This window comes from Sinohyriopsis cumingii, chromosome 5, assembly GCF_028554795.1.
Source record: "Sinohyriopsis cumingii isolate HCF-2022 chromosome 5, ASM2855479v2, whole genome shotgun sequence".
In the NCBI taxonomy this organism is placed as follows: domain Eukaryota; kingdom Metazoa; phylum Mollusca; class Bivalvia; order Unionida; family Unionidae; genus Sinohyriopsis; species Sinohyriopsis cumingii.
In genome coordinates, this window is record NC_142965.1 from 74,498,242 (window position 1) to 74,525,157 (window position 26,916).

The 26,916-nt window shown below is 40.2% G+C and overlaps 1 pseudogene; it reads left to right on the forward strand.

Moving 5' to 3' along the window:
• Positions 1 to 856: 856 nt before the first annotated feature.
• LOC149799456 (P2X purinoceptor 7-like) lies at positions 857 to 26,916 on the forward strand (annotated as a pseudogene).

Here is a 26,916-nt window from a genome sequence, read left to right on the forward strand (position 1 = left end):
ATAGATAGTAGATTTATGTTTGTTTAGACTTCTTCCCGTGTGTGGATAGTAGATTTTGGGTTTAATATTGCTTCTTCGCGTGTGTGGATAGTAGATTTTGGGTTTGACTTTGCTTATTCGCATGTGTGGAATTTTGGTTTCTTCGCGTGTGTGGCTAGTATATTTTGGGTTTAATTTGGTTTCTTCCTGTGTGTGAATAGTATATTTTGGTTATTTGTTTGGCTTCTCCTCGTGTACAGGTAGTAGATTAGTGGTTATCATTTGCTTCTCCACGTGAGTGGATAGTAGATTTTGGGGTTTGGTTTTTCTTATCCGCCTTTGTGGATAGTATATTATGGTTATGTTTTTGCTTCTTCGCGTGTGTGGATAGTAGATTTTTGGGTTTGTTTTTGCTTCTCCGCGTGTGTGAATAGTAAATTATGGTTATGTTTCTGCTTCTTCGCGTGTGTGGATAGTAGACTATGGTTATGATTTTGCTTCTTCGTTTGTGTGGATAGCATAATTTGGGTGTGATTTTATTTCTTCGCGTGTGTAGATAGTAGATTTTGGGTTAGTTTTTTGTCTCGTTACTTTTGTGTGGATAGTAGATAATAAGAAAAGAGAAAAGTAGGGGATGTTTTCCTTCACATCCGTGTTTTAGAAATAAATGTGAAAGCGTCCGTCATTCGCGCCATTCTACGGAATAAAGGAAACGAAGATGGCAGCAGTATCAGACTTATTTAACAATTTCAAGGAGAGTTGGTATTGGATGATAGAGGCATAGTATGTAGTGGAAAGACTTGAAAGAGAATAGAAGTTTCCAGGCATCTTGGACTTTGCGAACAACCTGAAAATAGCCAGGGAGAACATAGAAGGGATGATAGAAGAAGAGGTAAAGAAGCTGAGAGGTTTCATCCAGCCTGAATATGTAAGAGTCGGAACATTGAAGCAGTCTCTTGAAATTGTTATCAAAGTCATGTGTCCTTTTGGGTGATATCTTCAATTTGACAGAGTGGGCTTTTGTTAAAAGGGGACGGGACCAACTCAATAAAGCCAAAGAAATTATGAAAAAGGTCCTGGAAGAAGAAGTCAAGAGCATTAAAGACACATGGGCAAAAGATAGGAAAGAACAAGATAACAGAAAGAAAAAAGAAGCATTTGAGAGACTGAACAACAACTGGATTAAAGTCTAATAGAAATTTAGAGCGATAAGGTCATCCTGACTGGATTCCAGAGTCGGAACAAAAGAAGAAAGGAATATTGGGAAAATTTAGGAGATGGATGAAGAAATGGAGAATGTAGAAGAAGAAGAAGCAGAAGAAGCCAAAGGTCCTTTTCAGGGCCCCTAATTTGCCTCGAGAAGAAATGACTTTCTTGCCTAACCCCCCCACATTTTTAAAAAAAAATGTTGTATCAGTGTTTGTCTCTTGTCTGTGTTCTCTCTGTTCACTCCGCTCTTTGCTCAGTGCTGTGACGTGACCTTTCCTAGTTGCTACATTGTTACCAATCTCCCCTATCGTGACGTCAGACGCTATACAAACTCCTTGTTCGTAAACATATCCAATATTCCCATGTTCAATTCCCCTTGAGGCTATACAGTCCCATGATTTATTCCCATGTTCAATTCCCCTTGAGGCTATAGAGTCCCAGGGTATACTTAAATGTCTTGAGGCTATATCGTCCCAGTGGGTCTGTAATGCTGATTCCCATTGAGGCTATAAATCTTAAGGCTATATCGTCCGGGGTGGGTGGGTGTCTGTAATGTATTTTCCCATTGAGGCTATATCGTCCCACTTCACTACTGGTATGGCTTTTTGTTCAATGACCCTGGTAATGTCTTTAGAGAATTGATCATATTGGTGTGCGGTGCTCCGCTTCTTCGGTGTTGTACTTCCATTCTTATACCTCATTAAAGTCTTATGGATACCATTGATATGTTAAATCGCTACAGCTGTAATCTAACTGATTTGCTTTTGTGGTAATTTCACAGAACGTAACATGATTTCATCCACCACTGGCCCATTTATGATCATATGCTTGCATTGCTTTCTTGAGTGATATCATACAATGACTTTACAGGTTGTTATATTCTTCGCCCTGTGTTCTTTGTGCTATCTCCAAAGTGATTCCTAACACGATTACTTTTCAAGTACATCAGGACAAGTATTTAAAAAACTCGACAACGTTTGTGTGCCTATTTCATTAAATGAAATTACGCATTCAAGCTAGACAAGGAGTATAACCATTCTATAACATTAGAAATGAGCAATTGATCCGTCAGTGTATTTCGCATATTAGCTACCTACATACATTCTTTTAATATAGTATATGCTTTTAACGGTGGTACTTTCGACGGCTTTTAAAACTGCGAATTTGCCGCTAGGATGTTCAACGTCATCGTAAAAAGCTTTGAGGCAGTTTCCGACAGGGCTATTTCCCGAATAATTTTGGGAACCTAACTGTGTATTAAATACTGACGGTTAAATGTAAAGTTTGACTTTCATGCTTTGTGCGCAACTCAATTTGATCTCTATAAAACCTATTATTGGCACGTCCACCAACAATAATCGTATTTTTTCCGCATTAAACAAGTTTAATTACAGGGTAACTTACCTGAAAGGAAATGCATATTCCTCGTTGAGAACTAAAGACGCACAGCATCTGTATTTGATAGATTGAACTTTCCCTGAAAAAATACATTTAAACGTATCCCTGCATAGTATTTTCTATGCTGAATGCGACAGACGACCGATCTAGCAGTACTACGCTCTCGTATTAGACCACAATAGAGGTTTTCGTTTGTGGAACCTTCCGTATTCCCTGTCGCAGCAGAGTCTGATCTCTCTTTGTTTGACCGCATTGATTCATTATACATCCAAGATCGCTTGATAAAGAGACCCATTAAGAGATAAGAGAAGGAGTTACCTCTATTTAGTCACCAAACTCTCAAACTCAATTTGTATCTAATTACAACCTTTATTTCAATATTTTGACTATATCACTTTTCTTTTTCTTCTCAAGCTGCTCTTTCTCACTGGCAGGTAGACTATATGCATATAGATAAGACTATGGTGAATATATTTACAATTGAAAAGAGAGAACCCCAACCAATAGAACATTTGGCATCGAGTGTTGTACTTCTGAATGTTCAGATTTCAGATGAATCAATCACAATTTCTGTCAATGAACTTACGTGACATATTGCATTGGATATTACATGATACCCATTTTTACCCTGTACCTTTTGCTCTATACGAAAAAACTTACACATTTTCAGGAAAAAATAAATTGTTGATCAAATATGATACTAAGTTCTTTTTCAGTAGCGAGCTTAGGGCACATCAAAATCATAATCATGTTTGAAAACGGTGAATAAACTGGGGTTTGGGTGACTGATTATTGCAGACCGAAATAAGCTGATAATGAAAAATAAACTGCAATTTTCGCAAGGCCACATTGATCAGTTAACAATGAAGACATAAAACAAAATATAAGCAATCTACATCATTACAGGAAAATTCAAAACAACGAAAGCATTCTGTCTAGCGAATGATCCCATTCGACCTTTTCTGTGAGATTTCTACAGCACCCAACTGCAACAGTATCCAAAGCAAAATTCCGCTCAAACATTGTTCCTCTTCGTTTGTGCGTGATTAGTTATGTGGGGTATCCTAACCTCAATGGGACTTGCCATTACAAACAGGGTTCCGGCACTCTAGCCTCAAGGAGAATTTAACATGGGAAAAGGTCGTGGGCGACTCTAGCCCCAAAGGGAATTTAACATGGAAGTATAGCGTCAAGGGAAATTAACATGGGATATTGATATAACACAGACAACAGACAAGAGGCAAACACTGATACAACATGAGAAAAAAAATTCAGGCAGGAAAGTCATTTCTTTTTGAGGCTCATGAGGGGACCTGAATAGGACCTTTAGCTTCTTCTTCTATTTCCACCATTTCTTCAGCCATCTCCTGACCTTTCCCACTATTCCTTTCTTCTTTTCGGACTCAGGCATACAGTCAGGGTGGCCCAATGCTCTAAACTTGTTCTGGATTTTGATCCAGTTATTGTTGAGCCTCTCAAACTCTTTCTTTTTCTTTATTTTTTCTCTTTCTTTTCTCTCCTTTGACCAACTTTCTTTGATCTTCGTCACTTCTTCTGTTAACACCTCTCTCATGAGTTCTTCCGCTTTCTTGAGCTGTACACGTCCCCTTTTGACAAATGGCCAGTCTGACCATTGCTCGATATCTACCAAATAACATCTGACTTCTCTAACCTTATCCATAGCCTCTTTTATCGTCCCCACTCTGACATAGAGGAGATTAATTAATATTCTTAACATCTTCACTATTATTCCCCCAATCATCTCCGTGGCTAATTTCAGTTGGTTTACATAGTCAAGACTGTTTCTTAGCATCCATTCTCTTTCAATTCTTTGAACAGCTAATTCACCATCTACCATACAAAAGAAACTATTTCTTAAATTATTGAATAAAGCCGACACTACCATCTTATTTTCGTTATTCCATAGAATTTCGCGACCGACGGACGCTTGAATTTTTATACCTAAAGCACGGACGTGAAGGAAATCATCCCCTATTTTTCTCCTCTCATATTATCTACTATCTACACAAAGGTGAGGAGACACATAACTAACCAAAATATATGGAAGGAGAAAAACAAACCAAATTTATGCTATCTACACACGCGAAGAAGCTAAAGACATAAACACAAGCCAAATCAAAAACAAACAATCTACTATCCAAACATGCGGAGCAGCCAATTCAAACCCAAATTAAACTATGCACATACGCGAAGAAGCTGAAAGCATAACCACAAGTTACTATCCACACACTTATAGAAGACAAATCAAACCCAAACAATCTACTATCCACACACGTGGAGAAGCCAAATCAAACCCCAAAATATACTATCCACACACGAGAAGAAGAAAATTAAACCCATAATATACTATCCACACACGCGATCAGGCACAATCAAACGCCAATTATACTATCCACACACACGAAGAAGCCAAATCAAACCCAAACTATGCTATCCACACACGTGAAGCAGCAAACTGAAACTCAAATATATTATCCACACAAGCGCAGAAGCAAAAAACACCCCCAAACATGCGATACACACAGAAGGGAAGGTTAATAAACCACACACTCTACTATCCATATAAACGTATGTGAGCGCTTCCAGAACCCATAATCTACTATCCACACAAATGTACATGAGTGCTTACAAGCCCTGACAATCTACTATCCACACAAACGTACATGAGCTCATACAAGCGCGGGCGCGCACACATACACACACACAGCCACATTATTAAAGGAGTGAGTGTTTATAATCGCAATACTCCACACTCATACGATTGGCTAATTGAATAGTGTTTATTTTCTAGAACTTTGGTTAGCCCTGAAAAGGGCTGTTTTTCTGGAACTCCAGATGCACATGGCAAATGGTTGAACCTTCTGGGTCTGGCACCACAGACACAACGACGACTCCAATCATTGTTCCAATTCACTCGAGTGGTTGGAAGAGCAGACGGGGGTTGAGTGGCTTCACTATCCCACTCCTCCGTTTGAGTGATTGTGAACACTTGTTGCTGTTGTTCCCTCTCTCTTACGTGTGTCATTCGAGGATGAATTGATCTCCTTGCCTCCTATGTACGTTGTGGCTGTGACTGTGGTGCAGCTACTGGCTGTTGATGTTCCCTCACCATAGGCTTCACCTCACAACTTTTTCTCATCATGACGTGAGGTAGGATATATCTTCTCTTTTCCTCCTCTTCTTTCTTTTTCCTCTTCTCCTCCTCTTCCTCTATCCTGGCTTCCTTTGCTATTGCCCCATAGCCAGCACGTCCAATAATATCCTTGCCTATTGAAGACGCATCTGGAGCTCCAACGGTTTTGTTAGTCTGCTGCTCATTTTCAGTCTTGTCTCGTTGGCAATGAAAGCCAGTGATCCGTATATATTACCGAAGCACGGACGTGAAGTAAAAAAACATCCCCTAATACCCAAATCTGACATTACCCATATGATCACCAAAAAAGCGCGGACCTAAAAGAAACACTCACTCACTTTTTTATACTGACAAGCAATATTTTAAATCTTTTTGTCAAGTGACGGACACGAAGGACTTAGAGTCACACTTTCTAACCAAGATAAAGAAATCATGTGCGTATTGACGCAATTCTATTTTTTCTAACTGACTAACATATCATAGGCAATAAAATGCTTATTTCTTTTCGAGAGGATGGCGCAGCCCTGAAATTGGCTGTCTTTTGTGTGAACGAAGTGATGGCAATCTTTTAGGATCTAAGATTGTGGTCTCCTCTGATGGCAGATTTTCTCACATGATAGGGTCTGCTTCTTCGGAAAGAGAAGAACTCTTGGGTGTCGACACGGCAGTCGACAAAGCGTCTGTCAGGTTCCTGCTGCTGTTGCTGTTGCTGCTGCTCTATCTGTTGTCTCTGCTGTTTCTGAAGTCTGTACTTCTCCGTCCATTCTTCTTTTTCCTTGTTTATTTCCTCTCTGAAGAGCTCTTCTATCAGGTCTTCAGTGACTTTTAACATTCTGACATTCTCTATCTCTTCAGGTTTCTGTATCAGGCTTTGCCTGACACGATGCAAATTGACAGAGGCTTCGTTCAGCTTGGCTAATCTTAAGCACATCTTCGTAGGAGGATGAGTCGACAATGGATGGTCAGACTGAAGACTACTCCACTTTTATTTTAAAATCGCGGACGTGAAGGAAAACATCCATACACGGTTTCGAGTCGGATCACTAAATTAGTGTGATGTGAGGGATAGAGAGAATTCAAAGAGGATGGTTCATGAAACCCATAGCAAAACAAACGACAAACGCATTTTTTCTTCAAAACACAACATTTGTTATTCAAATAACTCACAACTAACAATTAACATTTTATTTTACAAATTAACCATTCAATCAAAAAACAAACATTTTTTCAACTAACTATCTATTTTGGACAAGGTTGACAACATTGTGTATTAAATTGAGATTTCCACTGTTGGAAGTCATTGGGCCATTGATGTACACTAAGTTTCCTAGTTAAAGAGTAAAGATAACCATAATGACCTATGTAAAGAGGGATAACGGTCTTCTGTGGCTTCTAATAGTCTAAAATGACTTCTCTCAAACTGTTGATTTCTAGGGTGCTATCGAATTCGGCATACATGATGACGTTCACCGTCTGGGGTAGAGGTTCTGTAAACTGAAGTTCCACACGCAGTTGACCAGATTTTATAGGGTGGTATTGTCCCTCGTGGCTGCCTTGGTCTGGAGTGAAATAAGTGAGAAGTGTTTTGCACAACTTAGAAAATGCATACTTCTATTGACTGATTATTTTACCAAACAATGTATGTTTAAACTACTTTACGTTTTGTTGCTACTCACCACCCCACCCCAATATCATTTGATAAGGAAAACCCACGCACAGATACCATTGAAAATACAGAGGCTACCTCATTTATATGGCCGCCTTATATAATACATGTCATCTATTTTGTCTATGGTAGTCACTTACTGATATAGGGCTATCTGTTTAGGAGTTAAAGTGACCATACGTAGCAAAATACATAAGTGAAGTAAATAAATGCTTGTGGTACAATTTTAAATTCCTGTGATAATCAAAATATAAACTAGCTAAAATCATTTCATATATATTGGTAGAAATGATCTATACTAATGGTATACACAACAAATATTTGATACTGTCAAGTTTAACCTGCCCCTTTTCCAATTTAAGTAATACATTTATAATTTGTATTTTTAAAAAGTCAAAATGATGACAAAACGTCTATGAGATCTTCAGAGATTAGATCTGACTATGTTGCAGTTTTCTAAAAAATATTTAGACATGTGAAAATTCATATATCTAATTATTCCTTGTAAAATAATGACTAAGCTTTAATTCTTCTGTTTTCAATATGATGCCTGCCAATATATATCAAAATAATATTATGTATGCACTATCATTATTAACATAAAAACTTAAGAATGCAAGAATGTTTTATTTGCCCAGAGTTTAGAATGACATGAAGGCTTGCAAGAAACCAGAATTTTTATTTCATATTTGATATAACCTTTTGGGTACGAATTTTGATTGCCCTCTCTGATTTCCATGCAGTTTTGGGTGAATACTGTAAATGATTTCTTAAATAACACATTTTCTTGATGTAATGACAGTTTTGAAACTGTTTTAGATTCTTTCAACAACTTTTATGTATTTGTTGAGCATGTTAATTTTATGTACAAAATATATATATCACAAAAGGTGTGAAAAACTTGACAGGTATGTGGGCTACATTACAGAAAACCTCTTTCACTATACATGATATGTGCAACAACTGACTACGAATATGTAACTTGCACTTTGTACTGATAAAATCAAATACTGCATCCATGTATACACATAATTAAAACTTTGGTAGTTACTCTTACAATACAACATGTGCAGTCACTTCTATTTCCAAGTTGTACTTGCAAAGATTGATACCTTACGTAAATACATGTTGTTGAAATGTCCATGGTATCATGATTTTAGCTTTCAAGCTTGTTGTACCACATACAAATGGGGATTCAGTATGCTTAATCTTTGAAACCGATTCCAGGAGATCATAGCAAATGTGGAGCCAGACCGGCTGAGGGAACTTTTCATACAGATGTTACAGTTCCACCCAAGCCCTGTCTTTAATGTTTTGGAGCCAGGATCAAGGCAGTGTAGTGGTTATCACCAATCCCCCGTCACAGGATTGCCAGATTGGTGTGTGTGGAAAATGCAGGGAGATGCCCATAGACCTGGAAAAGATGTGTTGTGAGAGACAGCACTGTATATCACTTTTGCCGGTAATGAATATATAAACGTTTGTAGCAGCAGAGAGACTGAGCCCACCAACCTTAAAGTCAAATAGGACCATCTATCAAAAACCTTTCCGACAGAAGGTCTTATTTCGCAAAATAAACCCTTCCAGCCAGAAACTATGATGACTAAATCCTCTTTTCTGGCCGGAAGGGTTATTTCGACAGCGGCGAATAACTCGCTATCGAAAACAGTTTCTTCACCAGGGTGACGTCGACGAAACACTTTGTGGTGTAGTCCCTCTGCTGCTAATCATTTTAGGATTTCTGTTGTGAATTAAAAATTCACGTAAACAATAATGGCCAACATCGGAGAAGCACATTCTGCTAGACTAGCTCGAGAGCGACTAGAAGCAATCAAAAAATTTATTCCTGTGCGAGATAGTGTCAGAGAAAAATTACAACAACGACAGCAAGTAAAGGAAGGTTTCGCAACGACCACAGGGGAATTATTTAAACCTATCACTGCAGTTACTGGAAAGATTTTAACTGCGATCAAAGGAAGAACTCCTGAAGAGGCTGAAATTGAGGGTGGAAAACCAGAGCAGGGTTTGCTTCAAGCAATAAAACAACTTAGTGAACAACAAGTAGCAGCCGCAGCTGATCCAGGTGCAGTAGGTCCACTTGTAACTGTCAAGGAAACATTTATTAAAAATTTACCGAAGATGGTATCGACGAAATAAGAAATATTCCACTGACTGATGTAGAGGAACTTCGGCAGTTTTCTGTTTGGATCGTCGAAAATTATCGTCGCAGACATGAATTTCAAAAACCAGAATCTGCCAAGGGCATGTCTCAAGCTGAGTGGAGGGATTATGTGTATAAAATAAATCGAGATCTCCCCCGAATACCTCCAAATGATGATACCTATACTTTTATAAAAACAGGAATAATTGGGTATAATAAAGAACTGAGATATCAAGCAAAAAAAATAAAGGAAGAAAAAAAAAATCGCGAAAATGCAAGCGAAGGAAGTGCAAAAGAAAGTTACCGCAGAGAGAGATCAATCACCGCCACCTGAACCACCTAAACGAAAGGGAAGACCTAAAAAAGAGAAACCAGCGCCGTCTTACTCTGATCTTCCGAAGGGGGATGTTCTTGAAGAACTGGGGATGCTTGAACCTAAAACCGGGTCTGGTTTTATTGCTTGTCCTAATAATATCGTCGATGATGTATCTCGGTTAGAAGTGCTCATCGGAGGAAAACGTGCCGGAAATAACTCTCCGGAAATAATTAATGAAGCCGCAGATATCTGTCAACGACTATTTCAGCGTGGTATCATGGATATCGGCATCTACCGTGAACTTGTTAACGAACTCGCAGATGGTTATTACAGCGACTAATAATTTTAGTTAGAGAAAACAACAATTAAATAAAATGATCATACACGATACTCGACCCAGCCCAGTCAGAGTAGTGAATTCACGATTACAGGTCTACAGAGCAACCTACGGAGATGGTCTCGGTGATGTTGTTACGGGTTTGTTTTCAAGGATAGCCCCTAAGGCGTTACCGATTGCGAAACAACTGTCGATGAAAGCGGTTGATGTTGTTAAGGATAAAGCCCCTGGAGCAATTGTTAATCTTGTGGGTAAAGCATTCACGTCAATCAAGGACAGACTGTTACGGTTAGCACGTAGACCAAAAGCGGTTAAACCACCGCCAGTAAAATTGCCGAGCACTGAACTTATGCCCGCGGATGTCAGTAAAGTAATAAATCAATCCGCAAATCAAAAACTTGCGGAGCTAGTAAACCAAATACCCGAACAAATAAATACGAGCCTGATATCAGGAAGTGGTCTTCGTTTTAGACGACGATAATTTTATATAATGTTCAAACGTGTATCTGATCCAGCGTTCGACATGGATGCACCAACGCTTAAAGATGAATCTGTGCGTGATTATCAGTATTATTCTTACGAAGCAACAGCACCCAATCAGCCGAGCCGAATTGAATTACGAGTTCAGGATACAAGCAGATATTTTCTGCCGTCGGAAGCGTTTCTTAAAGTCGAAGGTAGTATTTTAAAACTCGATAACACAAACTATGGAGCAAATGACCAAGTTGGTTTTGTTAACAACGGCATCATGGCGCTGTTCAAAAGTGCTTCATATAGCATTGACGGGAGAGAAATTGAAACAATTCAGGATAACGTCGACGTTGCCACAACAATTATCGGATTGGCAAGATACTCAGATGATTACACCAGATCAGCCGGTCCGACCATGATGTTCGCTAAGGATAATTCTGATTATCCGGATCATAGACCCCATATTTTAAGACGACCAAAAGACCGTGCTGGTCCTCCTGCTCCTGCCGACATAGAAGATTTATCATTTCCCAACCCTAATTACAATCTGGGGTTTTCAGCGCGCAAATCAATGTTATCAGGTGATCCTAAAAGATTTTCATGTGCAATTCCGCTGTCTCACATCTTTGGATTCTGCAGAGGTGTCCGAAAGGTTATTTTTGGAGCCAATCATACTGTTGTACTTGTCAGAAAGGGTGATAGCAATGATGCTATCTGGCACGGGGGGGGGGGGGGGGCGCTGATGTTGACGCAACTAGAGCACTTCATGGTAAAGTAGTATTATCCAAGCTTGCGTTGTGGATGCCAGTGATGTCCCCATCGATCACTGAAGAGCAACGGCTACTCTCCTTCATGGACTCTGGTGGTAAATCATTAATATCGTGGTTGACAACAACAACAGATTCAATTGTGGGTTCGGGAGCCGGGCAATTTACGTGGCATATATCATCACAGCAGGGAGTATCAGCTCCACGACATATTTTCGTTGCATTCCAAGAATATAAGAGATTACACGATCAAACAAGAAATCCTATGGCATTTGACAAACTTCAGGTCAGAGAGGTTTCGTTGCGGGTAAACGGACATCAAGAACCGTCCGAGGATATACGTATAGATTTTAACGACAATAAGGTTGCACGTGCGTATCACCGTCTGCTGACATTTATGGGACGTGATCAAAATATTGATACCGGTCTACAGATATCTCAGTTGGATTTCACAACGCAGTATCCGATTTATTACTTTTCTCTGGAACATATGGATTTAACCAAACAATCTGTCGTTGATATACACTTCAAGGCTGACGTGGGCCATTTCCCACCTGCAGCAGTTGATGCAGCCGGACCTCCAGTCGTACTTGCAGGTCCCGCTGGTTTTAGAGCAATTGCTGTTATACTCTCTGATAAATCAATGTTGCTTGAGGGTGTTGGCGGACGAATGAGAGTCATCGATGCCCCAGTAGAAAACCTGTAGGTGCTCCAAAACCTTTTAGGTTTCCACTTGTAAACAATTAGATCAATATCGTATTAAATAAAATGTTATACAGTTACGTTAATGTGTCACTGTCTCCTGGTCAGGTGAAGAAATTACAATCGAAAAATGCGAGCACATGTGGGACATCAATGACGTTAAAGCACGATCAGCTAGCGGGCGGTCCCAACAAGCTGTCGCTGACTAAAACTCAGCTAAAACATTTCAACAGCGCGAAGCAGGGCACGACTGGAGTTCGAATTGATCTCTCTCCGGCCGCGGTCAAAGATATGGTCAAAAAGACCGGCGGAATACTTCCATTTCTTCCAATAATTGCCGCCGCGTTAGCACCATCAGCAACCGCCGCGGCAAAGGCGGCCGCGTTAGGAGCAGTTGGAACCGCTGCTGGAATGGCACTAAAGAAAGTAACCGGAAAGGGAATTTTACACAAGGAAAGTCTAAAAAAAGACAAACAGGAACACAAAAACCAACAAGACGCCCCCGAAAGACAACTATGCCTCAGCCCAATCGTTTAAAACTTCCAGTGGAACAATACGGAGCGGGTCTAAGACTACCGGGAACTCCGGCGTCATGGTACCCAAAAAGGTTTTGAAAACACTTCCAGCATTGAAGCTTCCAGCTTCTAATTTTGATTTACTTAATGCTGCTAAACAATTACGCATAAAATCCTTCAAAGGTGTATTTATGCGAGATGAATTGCCAGCACGACCGAATAATCCAGAAACAGGAATTATTAATCTTGACAACAAGGAAGGCCCTGGGACTCATTGGGTTGCTTACGCGATCGATCCGCGTGGAATTATCTATTTCGATTCGTACGGGCTAGCACCGCCAGTTGAATTTCTTAGGTACGTCCAAGGATTTTCAATTCCAGTTTGGCAGTCAACGTTACCAACACAAACACTAACCGATCCTCCGATATGTGGTCAAGAGGTTTTGAATGTTCTCGCCGCGATAACAAAACATCCAGCGATTCCTCCTCATAAAGTCGTGCATGAATACACGTTGAAAAATCATCTCCAAATTTAAACACCCCCATAACAGATAATGGTTGATATTTACGGAAGATCAAGCAGAACCAAGGAAGAAAAAAAAGATATCGATTTATCGAAGTATGCGACCAAAGATGAAATTGATGATCTTTTAAATCTAACCGGGATAGACCCAGATGAGGTTGTTATTTTTCAGGACAGGCACAGCAAACTAAGAACCAGTAACATTAAGTGGAATGACATAATTCGCAGGATTATTGGAGCTGTCACGGACAACATCGTTGTATTTACTGACAGCGGCAGAATCAGAGATTCGTCGATATCAATTGCGATGCTGCGAGATGATGCACGAAGAGTCGCAGCGACGCGCGTAGCGAAGACCGGTGATACAATGACAGGTGAACTAAGCATGAACGGCAACAAAATAACCGTTCTAAAAAATCCGGAAGGTCCCGAAGATGCCGCAAACAAACAATACGTAGACACCGTTGACGGTAAACTAGCCACGTTGCGGGCAGAGTATGATGTTCACGTGGGCGCGTTTGCAAGATTTCGCAGAAATTATCAAAAAACCGACGAGACCGTGGATACGTTCTTTGGGGCTCCTTTGGTCGTCGATATGAAGCTTTCTGAAATCAAAACCAACATTGACACGATCAAACAAACACAGCAGGATATCGTATCAGGTATTCCTGAGATCGTTAACAAAACCAGTTTGATTAAAGTCCCCGTTACAGTTACTCCCGGGCATATCACCAACATCGTATACACGGTATCATCGGGATTCGCAACATGGTCCCGACAAAATAATACTATCAAATACACAGCAATGGTCACTGGCGTGTAGAGGTTGTCTGTGTTTTCAGCCGCTAAGTTTGAAATCTTCACAACGTTTCCCCGGAGACATTCCACCGATAAGTATTCCGGGGTTGTAACTATAATACTAAACAGCGGAACCGAAGAAATATTTATACTTGAAGCCGCAGACAAGAAATTAACCGCAACATCCTACTGGTGGTGTTTGGAATTCGTCGCAGAAACGCCTCAATTGGTTATCGCGTAATTGAATAATGAAATCAGCATCAACGACAACACCGATGACAACGTCATCAATGACAGAGTCATTAAGCGCTCAGCAATACCAGTATGATCAGGTACGCGAATGGCAATCAACGTTGAAAAACACCATTGACAGATGCGCAACAAAAATAAAAAAATACAAACGCCGTGTGACCGTGCTGGACATAACAGTGTACTCGGTATCCGCGGTAGTTGCATCCACTGGTGTGCTATTGTCTGCGCTGACACCAGTAACTGCTGCAATCGCTATCCCCATCGCGATTTCGGCCTCAACGACAATTGCGGGAGTCGCCAACATCATCGCCAAAAAAAAATATCCTCGTGTGCGATAACAAAATTACACGAGTATCAGCAACTAGCCAACGCGGCCAACAGCGCCTACTCGAAATTGTCCTCGTTGATATCATCCAGTGTAGACGACAACAACATATCAGATTCTGAATTCACGCTGATGTCCGGTATATATAACGACTATGAGCGGGGGGTAGAAACCGCAAACGGTTTTCATTTGAAAACCAACAATAACAATAACGATGGAAATAATTCAGCGCCAAGCGTTGCTCGACATAGCCGCGAATACAACTCCGACAAGGACCACAATGATATCAGTGTCCTCGACGCAAGCAGAGTTCAGCATTAATTTTCCAACTGCAATTCCGGTCACCGAAATCGCGTTGGCACAATTACGAGTATATCACAGTTGGCACAATATCAGGTCGACATCATTTCACGGACAGTTGCCAAATAACTCATTTGTTTTTTCGTATCAGAATAACGCTGATGGAACCCCAGATTGGAACGTCATTGCGTTACCCACTGGGAGTTATCAGATCGAAGAAATCAACAAAGAAATACAGCGTCAAATAAAACGTATCACCGGAAAAGAAGCAAAAATATCAATCACTGCACACGAGCCAACGCTGTTCACGATCATCGAAATCTCAACGCCGGGTTACGCCGTTGATATCTATAACAGTTCAATCAGAACAGTATTAGGATGGCCTCGAAATCACCACCGGCACCACCGACACCACCCGTTGCACCAGAAAAATCCGATTATATCACTGACGCGAAGTCATATCACGGAATTACACCCGGTTATAGGCCGCGTCTGGATGATATAAAAGGTGCAACGGTGGATAGGTGGATCCCGCCTCTTAGTGACGGCGGCGATATTGTGTTGACTTTTACTCGTGCAACATATTCAACGGGGGTGGGAGGATTAGGATTTCGTGTTTATCTGAGCGAAATTACTGAATTTTTTAAAACTATTAATGTGGAGCACCGCGCGCAACTAGCGCATCTACGGCAACGCTTCCAAGAACACATTTCCGATGTAACAGGTTCACGTGGAGAAATTATTAAGCAAATCGAAATATTAAATCAGATTGCCGCAGATATGGAATATATTAACCAACGAATGATTCAGGTAGTAACCGACAGTAGCTCCATCATTAAACAACAATTTTTGGATAAGTACTCGCTGACCGAAGCTGAACTGCCGAATTTTAAATTACCAGGATATGTTTCCCCGGTCATCTTGCGAAAATTCGTCACTGATATCGTCGATGAATACTTCGATGACATACTTGCACAACACAAACGAATACTACCAGAACCCGTTATCTTAGCACACAATAATTCCACAGCGAGCGATGGCCGGCATATTTCTCCGGGCATCGTAGCAATCACTGATGTCGTCGCGGACACGACAACATCGAATCAAGCCCAGCAAGGGTTTATACTGTATTCGTTTACTCCGACACAACCGCCTGGATTTTTGATTGTGCAAGAGCCAATTAATCCAGTATCGTTGCGGTGTTTGAATCAGACGCTGACAAGGATAAATTTTAAAGTCACTGACCAGCAACATAGACTGTTGGACCTGCGTGGGGAGACTGTTAGTATTAATCTGCTGGTGAAATCCTGAAAAATCTTCGATTTTTTCAAGGATTTTCGTCCTATGGACTTTCAATGGAAATTCGAAGAATTTCAGAAACGATTTCCATCGTAAAAATACAAAGTATTTTTCAAGGAGTTTCAATTAATAATCTCATATCATAATAATGTCCAAAAAGTCTTCGAATTACCAACAGTATGATGATGACGAGGATGTCTCTGACAGTGATTTTGTTGTCAGTGATGAAGATGATGAAACACAAAGTTTTTGTGAATCACAGAGTGATTCTGACAGTGATTTTATTGACAGTGACAACGATGACGATGATAGCACTGTGGGAAACGCTAACGGCATCATCATCAGCGACAGCACTGTCACAATGAATTATATTAAATGAACGCGAAAATAATAGTATGTATCAACACGTGAAATGTTCCATCGTTGACAAGCGTGCGCTTGAAGAATTCATCCGAAAAATATTTACCGGAAATCATTCCCCGGGCGTTGTTAAAATAATCATCGATAAACACGGCAATGATGACTTTTTACTGACAGATTTTCAGCTGAAGCAACTCCGCGAAAACAATATCACGATGATTACTTGTGATGCAGACCAAATCTTCAATGTTGCTCACTCGTGCATTTCACGGGATCATCTCGATAAGATCCTGCAGTGAAAATCCAAAGGATTTTTAAAAATGTCAAAGACATTTCCATCCTGAAATTCGAAGAATTTCAAAAATATTTTACTTTATATATATTTTTGAAAATCGAAGATTTTTCACTGACCATTTTCCCGATTTCATAACGGTATTTTGCTATGAAAACCAACGAAATCGGACAGTTGCATAATTTACACAGTAAAAAAAAATATTACTTTTTTTTACTTTCGATTTCACTTCCTTGATTTTATCAAGGGTACCCGATTTCACTTCCTTGATTTTATCAAGGCATCTAACGAAGTCAAGGTAAGGTATTTTTACTTCCCGTTGACTTCGTCAAGGATGACTTCGTCATCGGTGACAAAGCTATCATTGCTTTCTAAATTCTCTGGATTTTCATCCTTGACGCTGTCAGCGGACATACAATGCTTTAATTTCCGGACCCGATTGTTAATTATCTTTTTAGTTTCGTACTCGGCTGCCAGTGCCAGCCTGATCTTTTCGATTGCACGTGACAGTGGAACAAATTCATTTATCTGTGACTCCACTACGCTGGCTAGCGATTTATACAAATTATTTTGGATCATCTTTATGAATCGATATTGAGCAGGAAGAATATAACGCCCTACGCGTTTAGCTTCGTATAATGATTCAAAATCTGACAGAATAGTTTCAACATTTAGTAATATTTTAAATCCTTGTTTTTCTAATTTTTGAATAGCATCAATCACATTATTGATATTTTCTTGATTCATATTTATATATATTTTTAAATATTTAAAATAAAACAACATCACATCTCCTTTGAGTCTCTAGGGTGTCTTATGACATCCTACCAAACTCAGGAGGGGGCGGAAACACTTACCCCCGATTGAGCCCCTAAACTGCCAAATAACAGTCTAGAAGGCTCAGAGGGTGTGTTTGCGAAACGACGAGACATTCCCCATTTGTGAACCTCCTAGCTTACCATTTGATATGCTAGCAAGGCTCATATGGGGATAACACATAACACATAGGGACGGCACAAACATATAGTATTTACAGTAGAAGCTATTTACAGCAGCAGTTGTATTTACAGCAGTAGAAGCTATTTACAGCAGTTGTATTTTACAATTGTATATATAACTTATCTTAGGACGGTACAAACATATAACTTATCCTAAGACGGCACAAACACATAACTTATCCTAGGACGGTACAAACACAATGCGGGGTTATAATTCTACATCCAACAAGTTGCACACGTACCCCTGAAATCAATCCTGTTTCCGGGTAAAAGGTTACCCCGAAACGGGGCGATAACGGAGTACGTGTGCAACTTCGTTGGGTTTCGAAACCCCAATATAGTATTAGGACGATATTGTATATAAACCGACTGATACTTGAAAGTCCAGAAATAGCTCAGCGTGATTTGTTTAAAACGTATATTCTTAAATATTATCGTGTGGAAACTACAGATGAACCATAAACCCGAACAAGTGTAATAAAATAGCGATATTGTCTGTGAAAAAAAAAGATAAATACACGTTTACCTGATAAAATCCGGAAGATAAAATCATTCTTGCGCTGTCACCTTGATAGCGTCAAGGGGAAAAACAAGGGGGGTTATTTACTTCCTTGTGCAGAAAATCGTCTGCTCGTACCTGTAATACTGCGCTCGATAAATTTACCTATTGCACAAGGGGAGGGGACTAATTGCATGAGATATGCCTAACGGAGTTATCTCCGTTAGGAAAATCATCGTGATAACGAAATATAATTTTCTGATCATTATACTTTTTGCCAACGCGGATTTATATATTTTTTCTGCGACTTTTCGTACTGAGGGTGCACAAATACCGAAATACTTGCCAGCTGAGGTCATTGAGCGAAATATTATTTCTTCTTTTGTATTTAAGTTTATGGATACAACTGCCCTAGACTCTCTCTTCCCCCCAGTATTACCAGCCTTGCAATTTTCGCTCTGCGTCACAGCTGTCAAATTGGATAAATTATTATTAAGTTTATCTCCATCAATATGATCAATTACAAGACATTTTTTGATCTCTCCGCGGAAACACTCGAACACAAACTTGTGATTAAGATAACGTTTCTTTCCAGCAGTGAACATTAAATAACCAGCATTACTAACAACACCAACTGGTTTTTTCAACTTGCTATTTCTAACTATTCCCTGTCGTGATGCTTCATAATTCTTGATTGTGGGATGTGAGACATATTCTTGGCTCATTTATATAATAATATATTTGTCTAATTTATAATTTGTCTGAAAACCTAGTTATATAATCACTCTCGGATTTTAGCGCGTCTCCGTTATTTTTTTTATTGTAATATCGCTTGAGTTCCCGGTATCGTTTCCCCCAACACCCCGCACATAATTGTGTTTTACCCCTGACACCAATGCCACATCGCAGGCAACGAATAGGTCCTGTGCTTCCTCGTTTGATGCTCTGTATATGTTCACCGCAGAATTCCTCCCTACAGGGCTTACCACAGACTGTTACAGATCCAACTTTTAACCATCTGCAGGTGTTCATTGTATATATAATATTTTCTTATTTAAATATTTGTCTTAAATATAACAATGGAGGAGTTTTCTAGGCTAACCGCAGTTGGCGCTGGGAGATTCGATCTTGACAGGCTAAACCCGAATCCACGACGACGGCATCTAACTGATCTGTTCGATATTATCAACGAGGGTAAGAAAGAATTCCGCGACGACGGCGCATCTCATGTATGGTCGACATTTAAAATTATCCGCGACGAGGACATTATCGATGCTACAATGACTGATGCCCGAGCAAAAACAATTATTGATTATATTCATCAACGCGACAAGAAATATTTTTTCAGAATAAAATTTATTGTCAACGTCGACGACGATACGTGGATTATCCGTGACAAACTCGACCCTGTTCTTGCTAACGGAAAGACCGCTCTGTTAAGCAGCAATTGTAAACCAGGAATGCTGACCGGGATTGATATACCATATTACGCTCGAGCGTATCCTGTAACCGCAGTCATTTATGGAATATATCCTGTAAAAAAACCAAAAATTGATAAACTCGCTCCGATGCGATTTGGAAACGCAAGCGTTTCTGGAAATGCTCGCATTTCTGGAAACGCAAGCGTTTCTACGCTGAATTGTGTAGCCGAGCGAGTAATGGAACATTTTAAAAACACAAAACGAGGAAACGGTTTAACCGACCTGCGACGTGAAAAAATAACAGCCTGGGGTGAATCGGTTAAGAATACCGGGGCAACAATGAATGATGTTGCTGCGCTATCAAGTAAATTAAAATACTCAATAACAGTAAAAACACTAACCGGGAAAATATTATACAGTTCGAAGCATTATAAAAAGTCAGGAACACCGATTGAAATTATTGATCATAATTCGCACGCGTGGACTGATGCGGTTACAATATTTCCACGAGACCGTGTTGTCAAGTTTTATCGTGGAAACATATACGAGGTTATTTACGCGCTGAGTAAAACCGACCCTGTGTCGGTGTGGTTATTTAGGAGCTCCGAAGATGGCGACTATGATCAATTTGTGAGACCCAACGGAGAATTATACAGAACAGAATCGTTGCACCAACAAATGAAAAAACTCGCAAAAACGTATATGAGAGATGCTAGCGATGAGCAATTATTGGTTAATTGTTTTACAGTTCCAAGTGTTGCCGCTCACGCCACCAGAGAAAGAAATTCGTGGAGACCAACCCGAAGTCAGTTTCTTTCGGATATACAATTAAGTTGTGTCGAGTATGGTCATGGCGGGTTGTGGAATACCCGGTATGACTACCGGGACATGATTTCCGTGGATATGATTGCCTGCTACCCAGGAAGCTTTCTCGGGAACGGCGAGTGCCGCGAATACTTTGCGCGGTTTGGACACCCCACGAACTCGATGACACGAGTCGCCGTAAACGGCGTTTTACCCGACGCTGACCTGACAGGATTTGCTCGTGTGACTTCGTTTGAATTCGCCACGGGACTTCATCCGTGCTGTTATGTTTGGTTCGGCAGACTCTTCGTCGAAAAGCGCTGGGTACCAATAGTGTTATTGCAATACATGCTTGACAGCGGCATACTGGTATCGTTGACTGTCAGCGAAGCAATCATATGTTATCGACCGCAGACATCAGTTTGGTTACCAACACCAGAACGTGTTACCCTCGAGGAAGTTATCGGAGAGTATGCACGAGAGTGTCCAAATACCCCGTCAGTGAGGCTCCTAAACTTCTCAAGATCAAACTCAAAAACAGTGAAATCACATCGAAAGATCTTGGACGAAGAATAATCGGTAAATTTACTCAGGGTGCAGCATTTGATCATAAAATGCATCACTCGCGGTTGATTATCGATGAAGCTGAATTGGATTTTATAATCGCCGACGCGGTTGCCAGAGACATATTTTGTAATAGGGAGGATGTGTTATTGTCCGACTGGAAAAAGTTGGGCACAATTGTAAGTTATATCGACGGAGAATCGCCTCAATACACACATTTGAGATCTTCAATGCTGGCTTATGTTTCTATAAATTTGTTATCAATGGTAAATCGATTTCCTGGCCATTACCATACTGGTATGGCAGTCAGAGTTGCCAGGGATTCATTTTACATCGACAAGAAATATTCAGAATCACTGACCGATATAATGAAATTCTGCGGCGGAGATGAATGGGGTTCGTGGAGAATAAAAGCCGAGATGTTGCACGAGTATTGTGAATCCGCTGATGTTGCAATCGAGGACGATTATTATAAATCAACAATGCCAGAAATATCTTCCACACCGTCTGTGGATGATCCAATCACCAGACATAAAACTGTTTATTTGAACGGGCCGGGCGGGTCTGGTAAAACAACTCGAGCGATTGAATTATTTCGGAATTCAGATATGATTGTGCTAACACCTACACACAGACTTGCCAGAGAGATGAAACAGCGAGGAGTCAATTCTTGTACTTATCACAGCTTTTTCAAATACAGCGGCGGTACGTGGACGCCAGATCGAATGGGAACAAAATATATCAATGATATAATAATTTGGGATGAGATATGTACGGTGCCGCTGGAAACGTTAAAAACATTTCTTGATTGGCTGCTAACGAAAAATACCGCAGTGATTATGTGCGGCGATCACGGTCAACCACCTCCGTTTGTCGGCGCATCTCCGCATGATTGGCTGAGGAATTTTGTTGATTATCACGAAGAAGTGTCTGATGATTACCGAGCACTTGATGCAACGCTGAAAGAATTTGAAACACTAATCAGGCTACAACCGAATACAATTCAATGTGAAATCATGCGCGAGATGATTCCTGAAACTTCGATGAGTGACTTTTTACGCGTGTGGAAACCAGACGATTTGATAGTGGCAAGTAGAAAGATAGTCAGAGACACACTTCAACAACAGCTATTTCGGTTACAACAAAAAAAGTTTCCAATGCTGCCAACGCCGTTATGTTATAGACCAACTGATACGCGGTTACAAAATATAGATGTTGATATTCCAGGGCGCCTGACTGCGTCAGGGACAGAGAAACAGAATTTAGTATTGAATGATATTGTGCTAGTTGACATCGATGCTGTTGAGGATGCACTAGCGATGAATAAATCCCCGTGGACGCTAGGATACGCAATGACAATTCATTGTTCTCAAGGACTGACTATCTCTGATACAACTGTCTGGATCATTGATGATCGAATCGAATGGTCAAACTTAGTCTACTTGGCGGTGTCCAGAGTCAGAAGAATATCTCAACTGCGAAGAATTGTCTTGGAAAATCCTTCGGATTTTAAATCAAACGCTGATAGCGATGAAAACAACAGCATCACCGATGGTGATGTAATAAGAAAAAAACTCGCCGGTTACAAACAGAGTGACAAAAAAAATCGCGATTTTGATCTTGATGTTGACTTCGTCGTTGCGCTGAAACAACAGCAGAATAATCACTGCGCGAGCTGTAATTGTATAATGCTATGGCAGTATTCGAATAAAAATTCAAGACAATTTACCGTAGACAGAAAAGATAACAGTCGCGGTCATACACGTGATAATGTCATGTTGACCTGTCTTGAATGTAATCGACGTCGGGGTGCCAGCGCTAGTTAAGTCACTTCAGTGATTTTGGCGGCAATTGTGTGTCCTCGGGAATTACCTGAAGTTGCTCACGGGTGAATCCGCGTTGAGGAGCAGTTGAATCCAACCTGTAGATTGCTGGTCTGCCAGTGGATCTTGTCACGGTGGATATGCTATGTGTGGTAACACTCCAGATGGGATCAGTCGCTCTTCGTTTACCACCTTCAAGTTCGCCTGGTTCATATAAATATCTTACAGTAACATTACCCAGTATCGGCTGCGCTGAAGAATCACGTCGTACGGGTATAATTTTTTTCGTGATCGCGATGGAAGGTTTCATGTTGGTTGTTCGAGTTATTTCATTATTTAGCGCAGTTATCACACTTGGTAATCTTGCAACCCATTCGCGCGATCTCGTATCTTGAATGAATTCCTTCGCGTATTGATATCCAAATAACCGCTCAGCAAGTGTTCGATTGAATCGCTCAACAATTGCCTGATCACGGTGAATTTCAGTGTGTCCTCGTCGTATGGTGACGTTATGTTGTTTCATCAACGATGATACCGCACCTTGGAATTCTTTGCCAGGATCAACTTGTAGCAGATGCGGCCATCGTAGACGACCTTGTGGTCCAGGTCCTCGCCGATAAATTCTTTCAAACGCAGAAGCAACCTCAGATGCTGTTTTAATCGTTAACGGTTCCGCATCTTTGTATCTACTGGCAACATCAACTATTGTTAACGCGTACTTGTATGTCCGTCTTCGGATAGTATCATGTGGCAGAAATAATATATCAGCTTGATGAACCTCATTTGGCACACTAACAACGAAATGCTCAAAGTGAATTTGTTTAGGGCGCGGTAGATAAATTTGCCATATTGCCTGTCGGGATAACCAATTTTTGGCAGTAACCGCCGTAACTTTTGCTGCTTCAGCGAGTTTACTAATTGCTGCGTTACCTCTCCAGTATCCGTTTGGGGAATAATAAATCGACTCCATTATATACCAGTACCTAACGCTAATTTACCCTTCACTGCAGTTTTTATCAACCAGGACGCTAACCTTTCTTTGAAAGATTTATCAGGGATGGCATTTAACGCATGAATTAATTTCACGTCCGCGAGATGGCGCTGTTGCAAATCCTTGCTTCGGTAAGCTACATCATGAGCATTGCACGCTGCATCGATAGAGTTTATCGGATACTCACCTGGTTTGGGTTGATCCTGAACATCAAGTCTGATATCAAGTCGGGTTCCTGGACCACAGTAATTATATCCTGGAAGATGTTTTTCTCCTGGGTATTTAGCCCACGGAGCTCCTGGCAGCGCTGTTAACTTGGCTGCGATATCACCTCCGCATTTTTTAAAATAAATCTAAATTTTTTTGTGCCACATCGTTCACACTTGCCTGTAAGCGCTTGTCGATTATTTTTTGTTGTAATTGTTGTCGTATCCGTAGTTGGGGTACGTGCTCGGCATTTCACACAACATAAATCCATATTATTTTATGATATATCTAATGGAAATCACTGACTTTTCCGCAACAAAGCGACGAGAGCCATTCAAGCATAACTCAGTGCTACCAAATTCTGTTCGAATGATTATCATAGGTCCATCTGGGTCGGGTAAAACACAGCTGTTGTTGAATTTGATAATGAAGTGGATGAAGTGGGATAAATTATATTTGATTGCCCCGTCTGTGGACGATCAGCGATGTTATCAAGTGCTAAAAGATTTTAACGAGAGTGCAAAAATAATCATTGGAAAAGCAAGCATTTCTGAAACCGACGAAAACGTAGTTGAATTCATAACTGACATAAATGATGCACCCAGCATTGATGACATCGATGGATCAATTAATAATCTAGTAGTGTACGATGATGTCATGCTGGATAAACAAACAAACCCTGCGAGAATATTTTCCCGTGGGCGTCATAAAAACACTGATGTCATTTATGTGACTCAACGGTATACACAAATTCCAAAAGTGATCAGAGATAATTGTAACGTTCTTGCAGTGTTTAACGGAGTTGACGCACACACGCTGAGAAATATTCATCAGACTTGGTGCAGTGGTGACATGGACATCAATAAATTTAAAAATTTCTTTAGTCATGCTCAACGAAAACCACACGGGTTTGTGACGATAAATTTACATGATCCTCGGACACGATACCGAGTTGGGTTAGATACATTTTTTAACTAAAAATCCTAAAATGATTAGCAGCAGAGGGACTACACCACAAAGTGTTTCGTCGACGTCACCCTGGTGAAGAAACTGTTTTCGATAGCGAGTTATTCGCCGCTGTCGAAATAACCCTTCCGGCCAGAAAAGAGGATTTAGTCATCATAGTTTCTGGCTGGAAGGGTTTATTTTGCGAAATAAGACCTTCTATCGGAAAGGTTTTTGATAGATGGTCCTATTTGACTTTAAGGTTGGTGGGCTCAGTCTCTCTGCTGCTTTTGTTTATAATGCACATTGTTGCTTGATGCATTATTCTTGATATGCTTAAGAGTTTATTTAACTTAGAATGTTTCAGGAATTTTAGCGAGACTTCTTACAAAATGAGACATGCTTGGATTATTTCTTTGCAATCACTGTGAATAAATTTTAAAATCGTAAGTCATCCAAAAACGAATAGAGATGCGTGTATAAGCAAATGATAAGGAGTTTTCTTTTTACAATTGATACTCATCACCTAGATTCTATTCATTACCTGGTTTCAATGTGGGTACCTCACTATGATAAACAAATCTAAGCTGATGATGATAGTAAGATAAGATTCTATCTTCATCGGCAATCAGCCATTTCTATTTGATCCCAATGCAGGTGTCTCTGACTTCTAGAAATGCTCCAAATACACTTAATATCAGTTCTGATTGCGATGGAACACTCAGCGCTCAAAATAAAAAAATCTGCAGTTTTGTATCTGTATTTATTTTACAATGGATATTTCTGGTAAAAGAAAAAATAAACCTTGAATGCATGCATGTTCCTATTATTTTTTTAAAATATATTTTTTACATTTTCAAAATAGCATATTACAAACTGGAATAATTTTTCAGGATTTTCAAGTTCTAATCCTTGATGAGGCTGCACCTGCCTTGGCCAGGATTTACAGACGGGATGGTCTTGCACTTGACGATGAAGTTGACTTGATGAGCGCGAAAAGGCATGCTGCCTGTAGGCAGTTCATACTATGGAAGACTGGAGTCTGGACAGAGACGTGTCATTCCCTTTTGCTGTGTTTGGCGGATATGTGACAAATATCCAGATGCTTTTGGACAATACACTGGTTTCATCCCCTCCAGGCTTGCCTGAAATTGTTTCTAAACACTTCTTACAGGCAAAAATTTATATATAAATGAATACATTTGATTTCATTCTTTGTTTTGTTGTAACTGCACATAATATCCCATCAAACAATAATGCTCCCATTCAGATATTTTTAAACACCAGCCTATTCTGCCAATAAACAATGTGGATAAGGTCATATATAATCAATATAAAAGTTTTCACCACTTGAAGATACATTATACATTGTTTTCAGCTACTGATATTTACATTACTGTATATAAAGTGTAATCTGCCTTAGCAGACACATCCATATATCAGACACCTTTCATATATTACATAGCTAAATTCGGGAGATCTTCTCCTTCATCAAAACTTGAATTGATGGTGCTTCTTGAGGTGCCAGGTTTCTGCTAGTTCTCCTGGGATCATCTTCCTTAAGTTCTCTTCTCCTCCTCATATTCTGCTTGTCCTCAAGTCGACAGATGAGGGCTTTATGAATAATCTCCCTTATGTGGGGATACGTTTTCTTTTCTTTGCAAGGGTAGACGAACCATCTGCCACTTTTATGGTTGTAACAGCGATGATACCTGTTTTAAAGAAAATTTTATTTTCTTAACTTGTGTGACAAGCATCCCCATATGTTAACCTATATTGACTTTTCACCCAATATTTGAGCCTCCTGTCGAATTCCTAAGGAGGATTTGTCGAGGGGTTG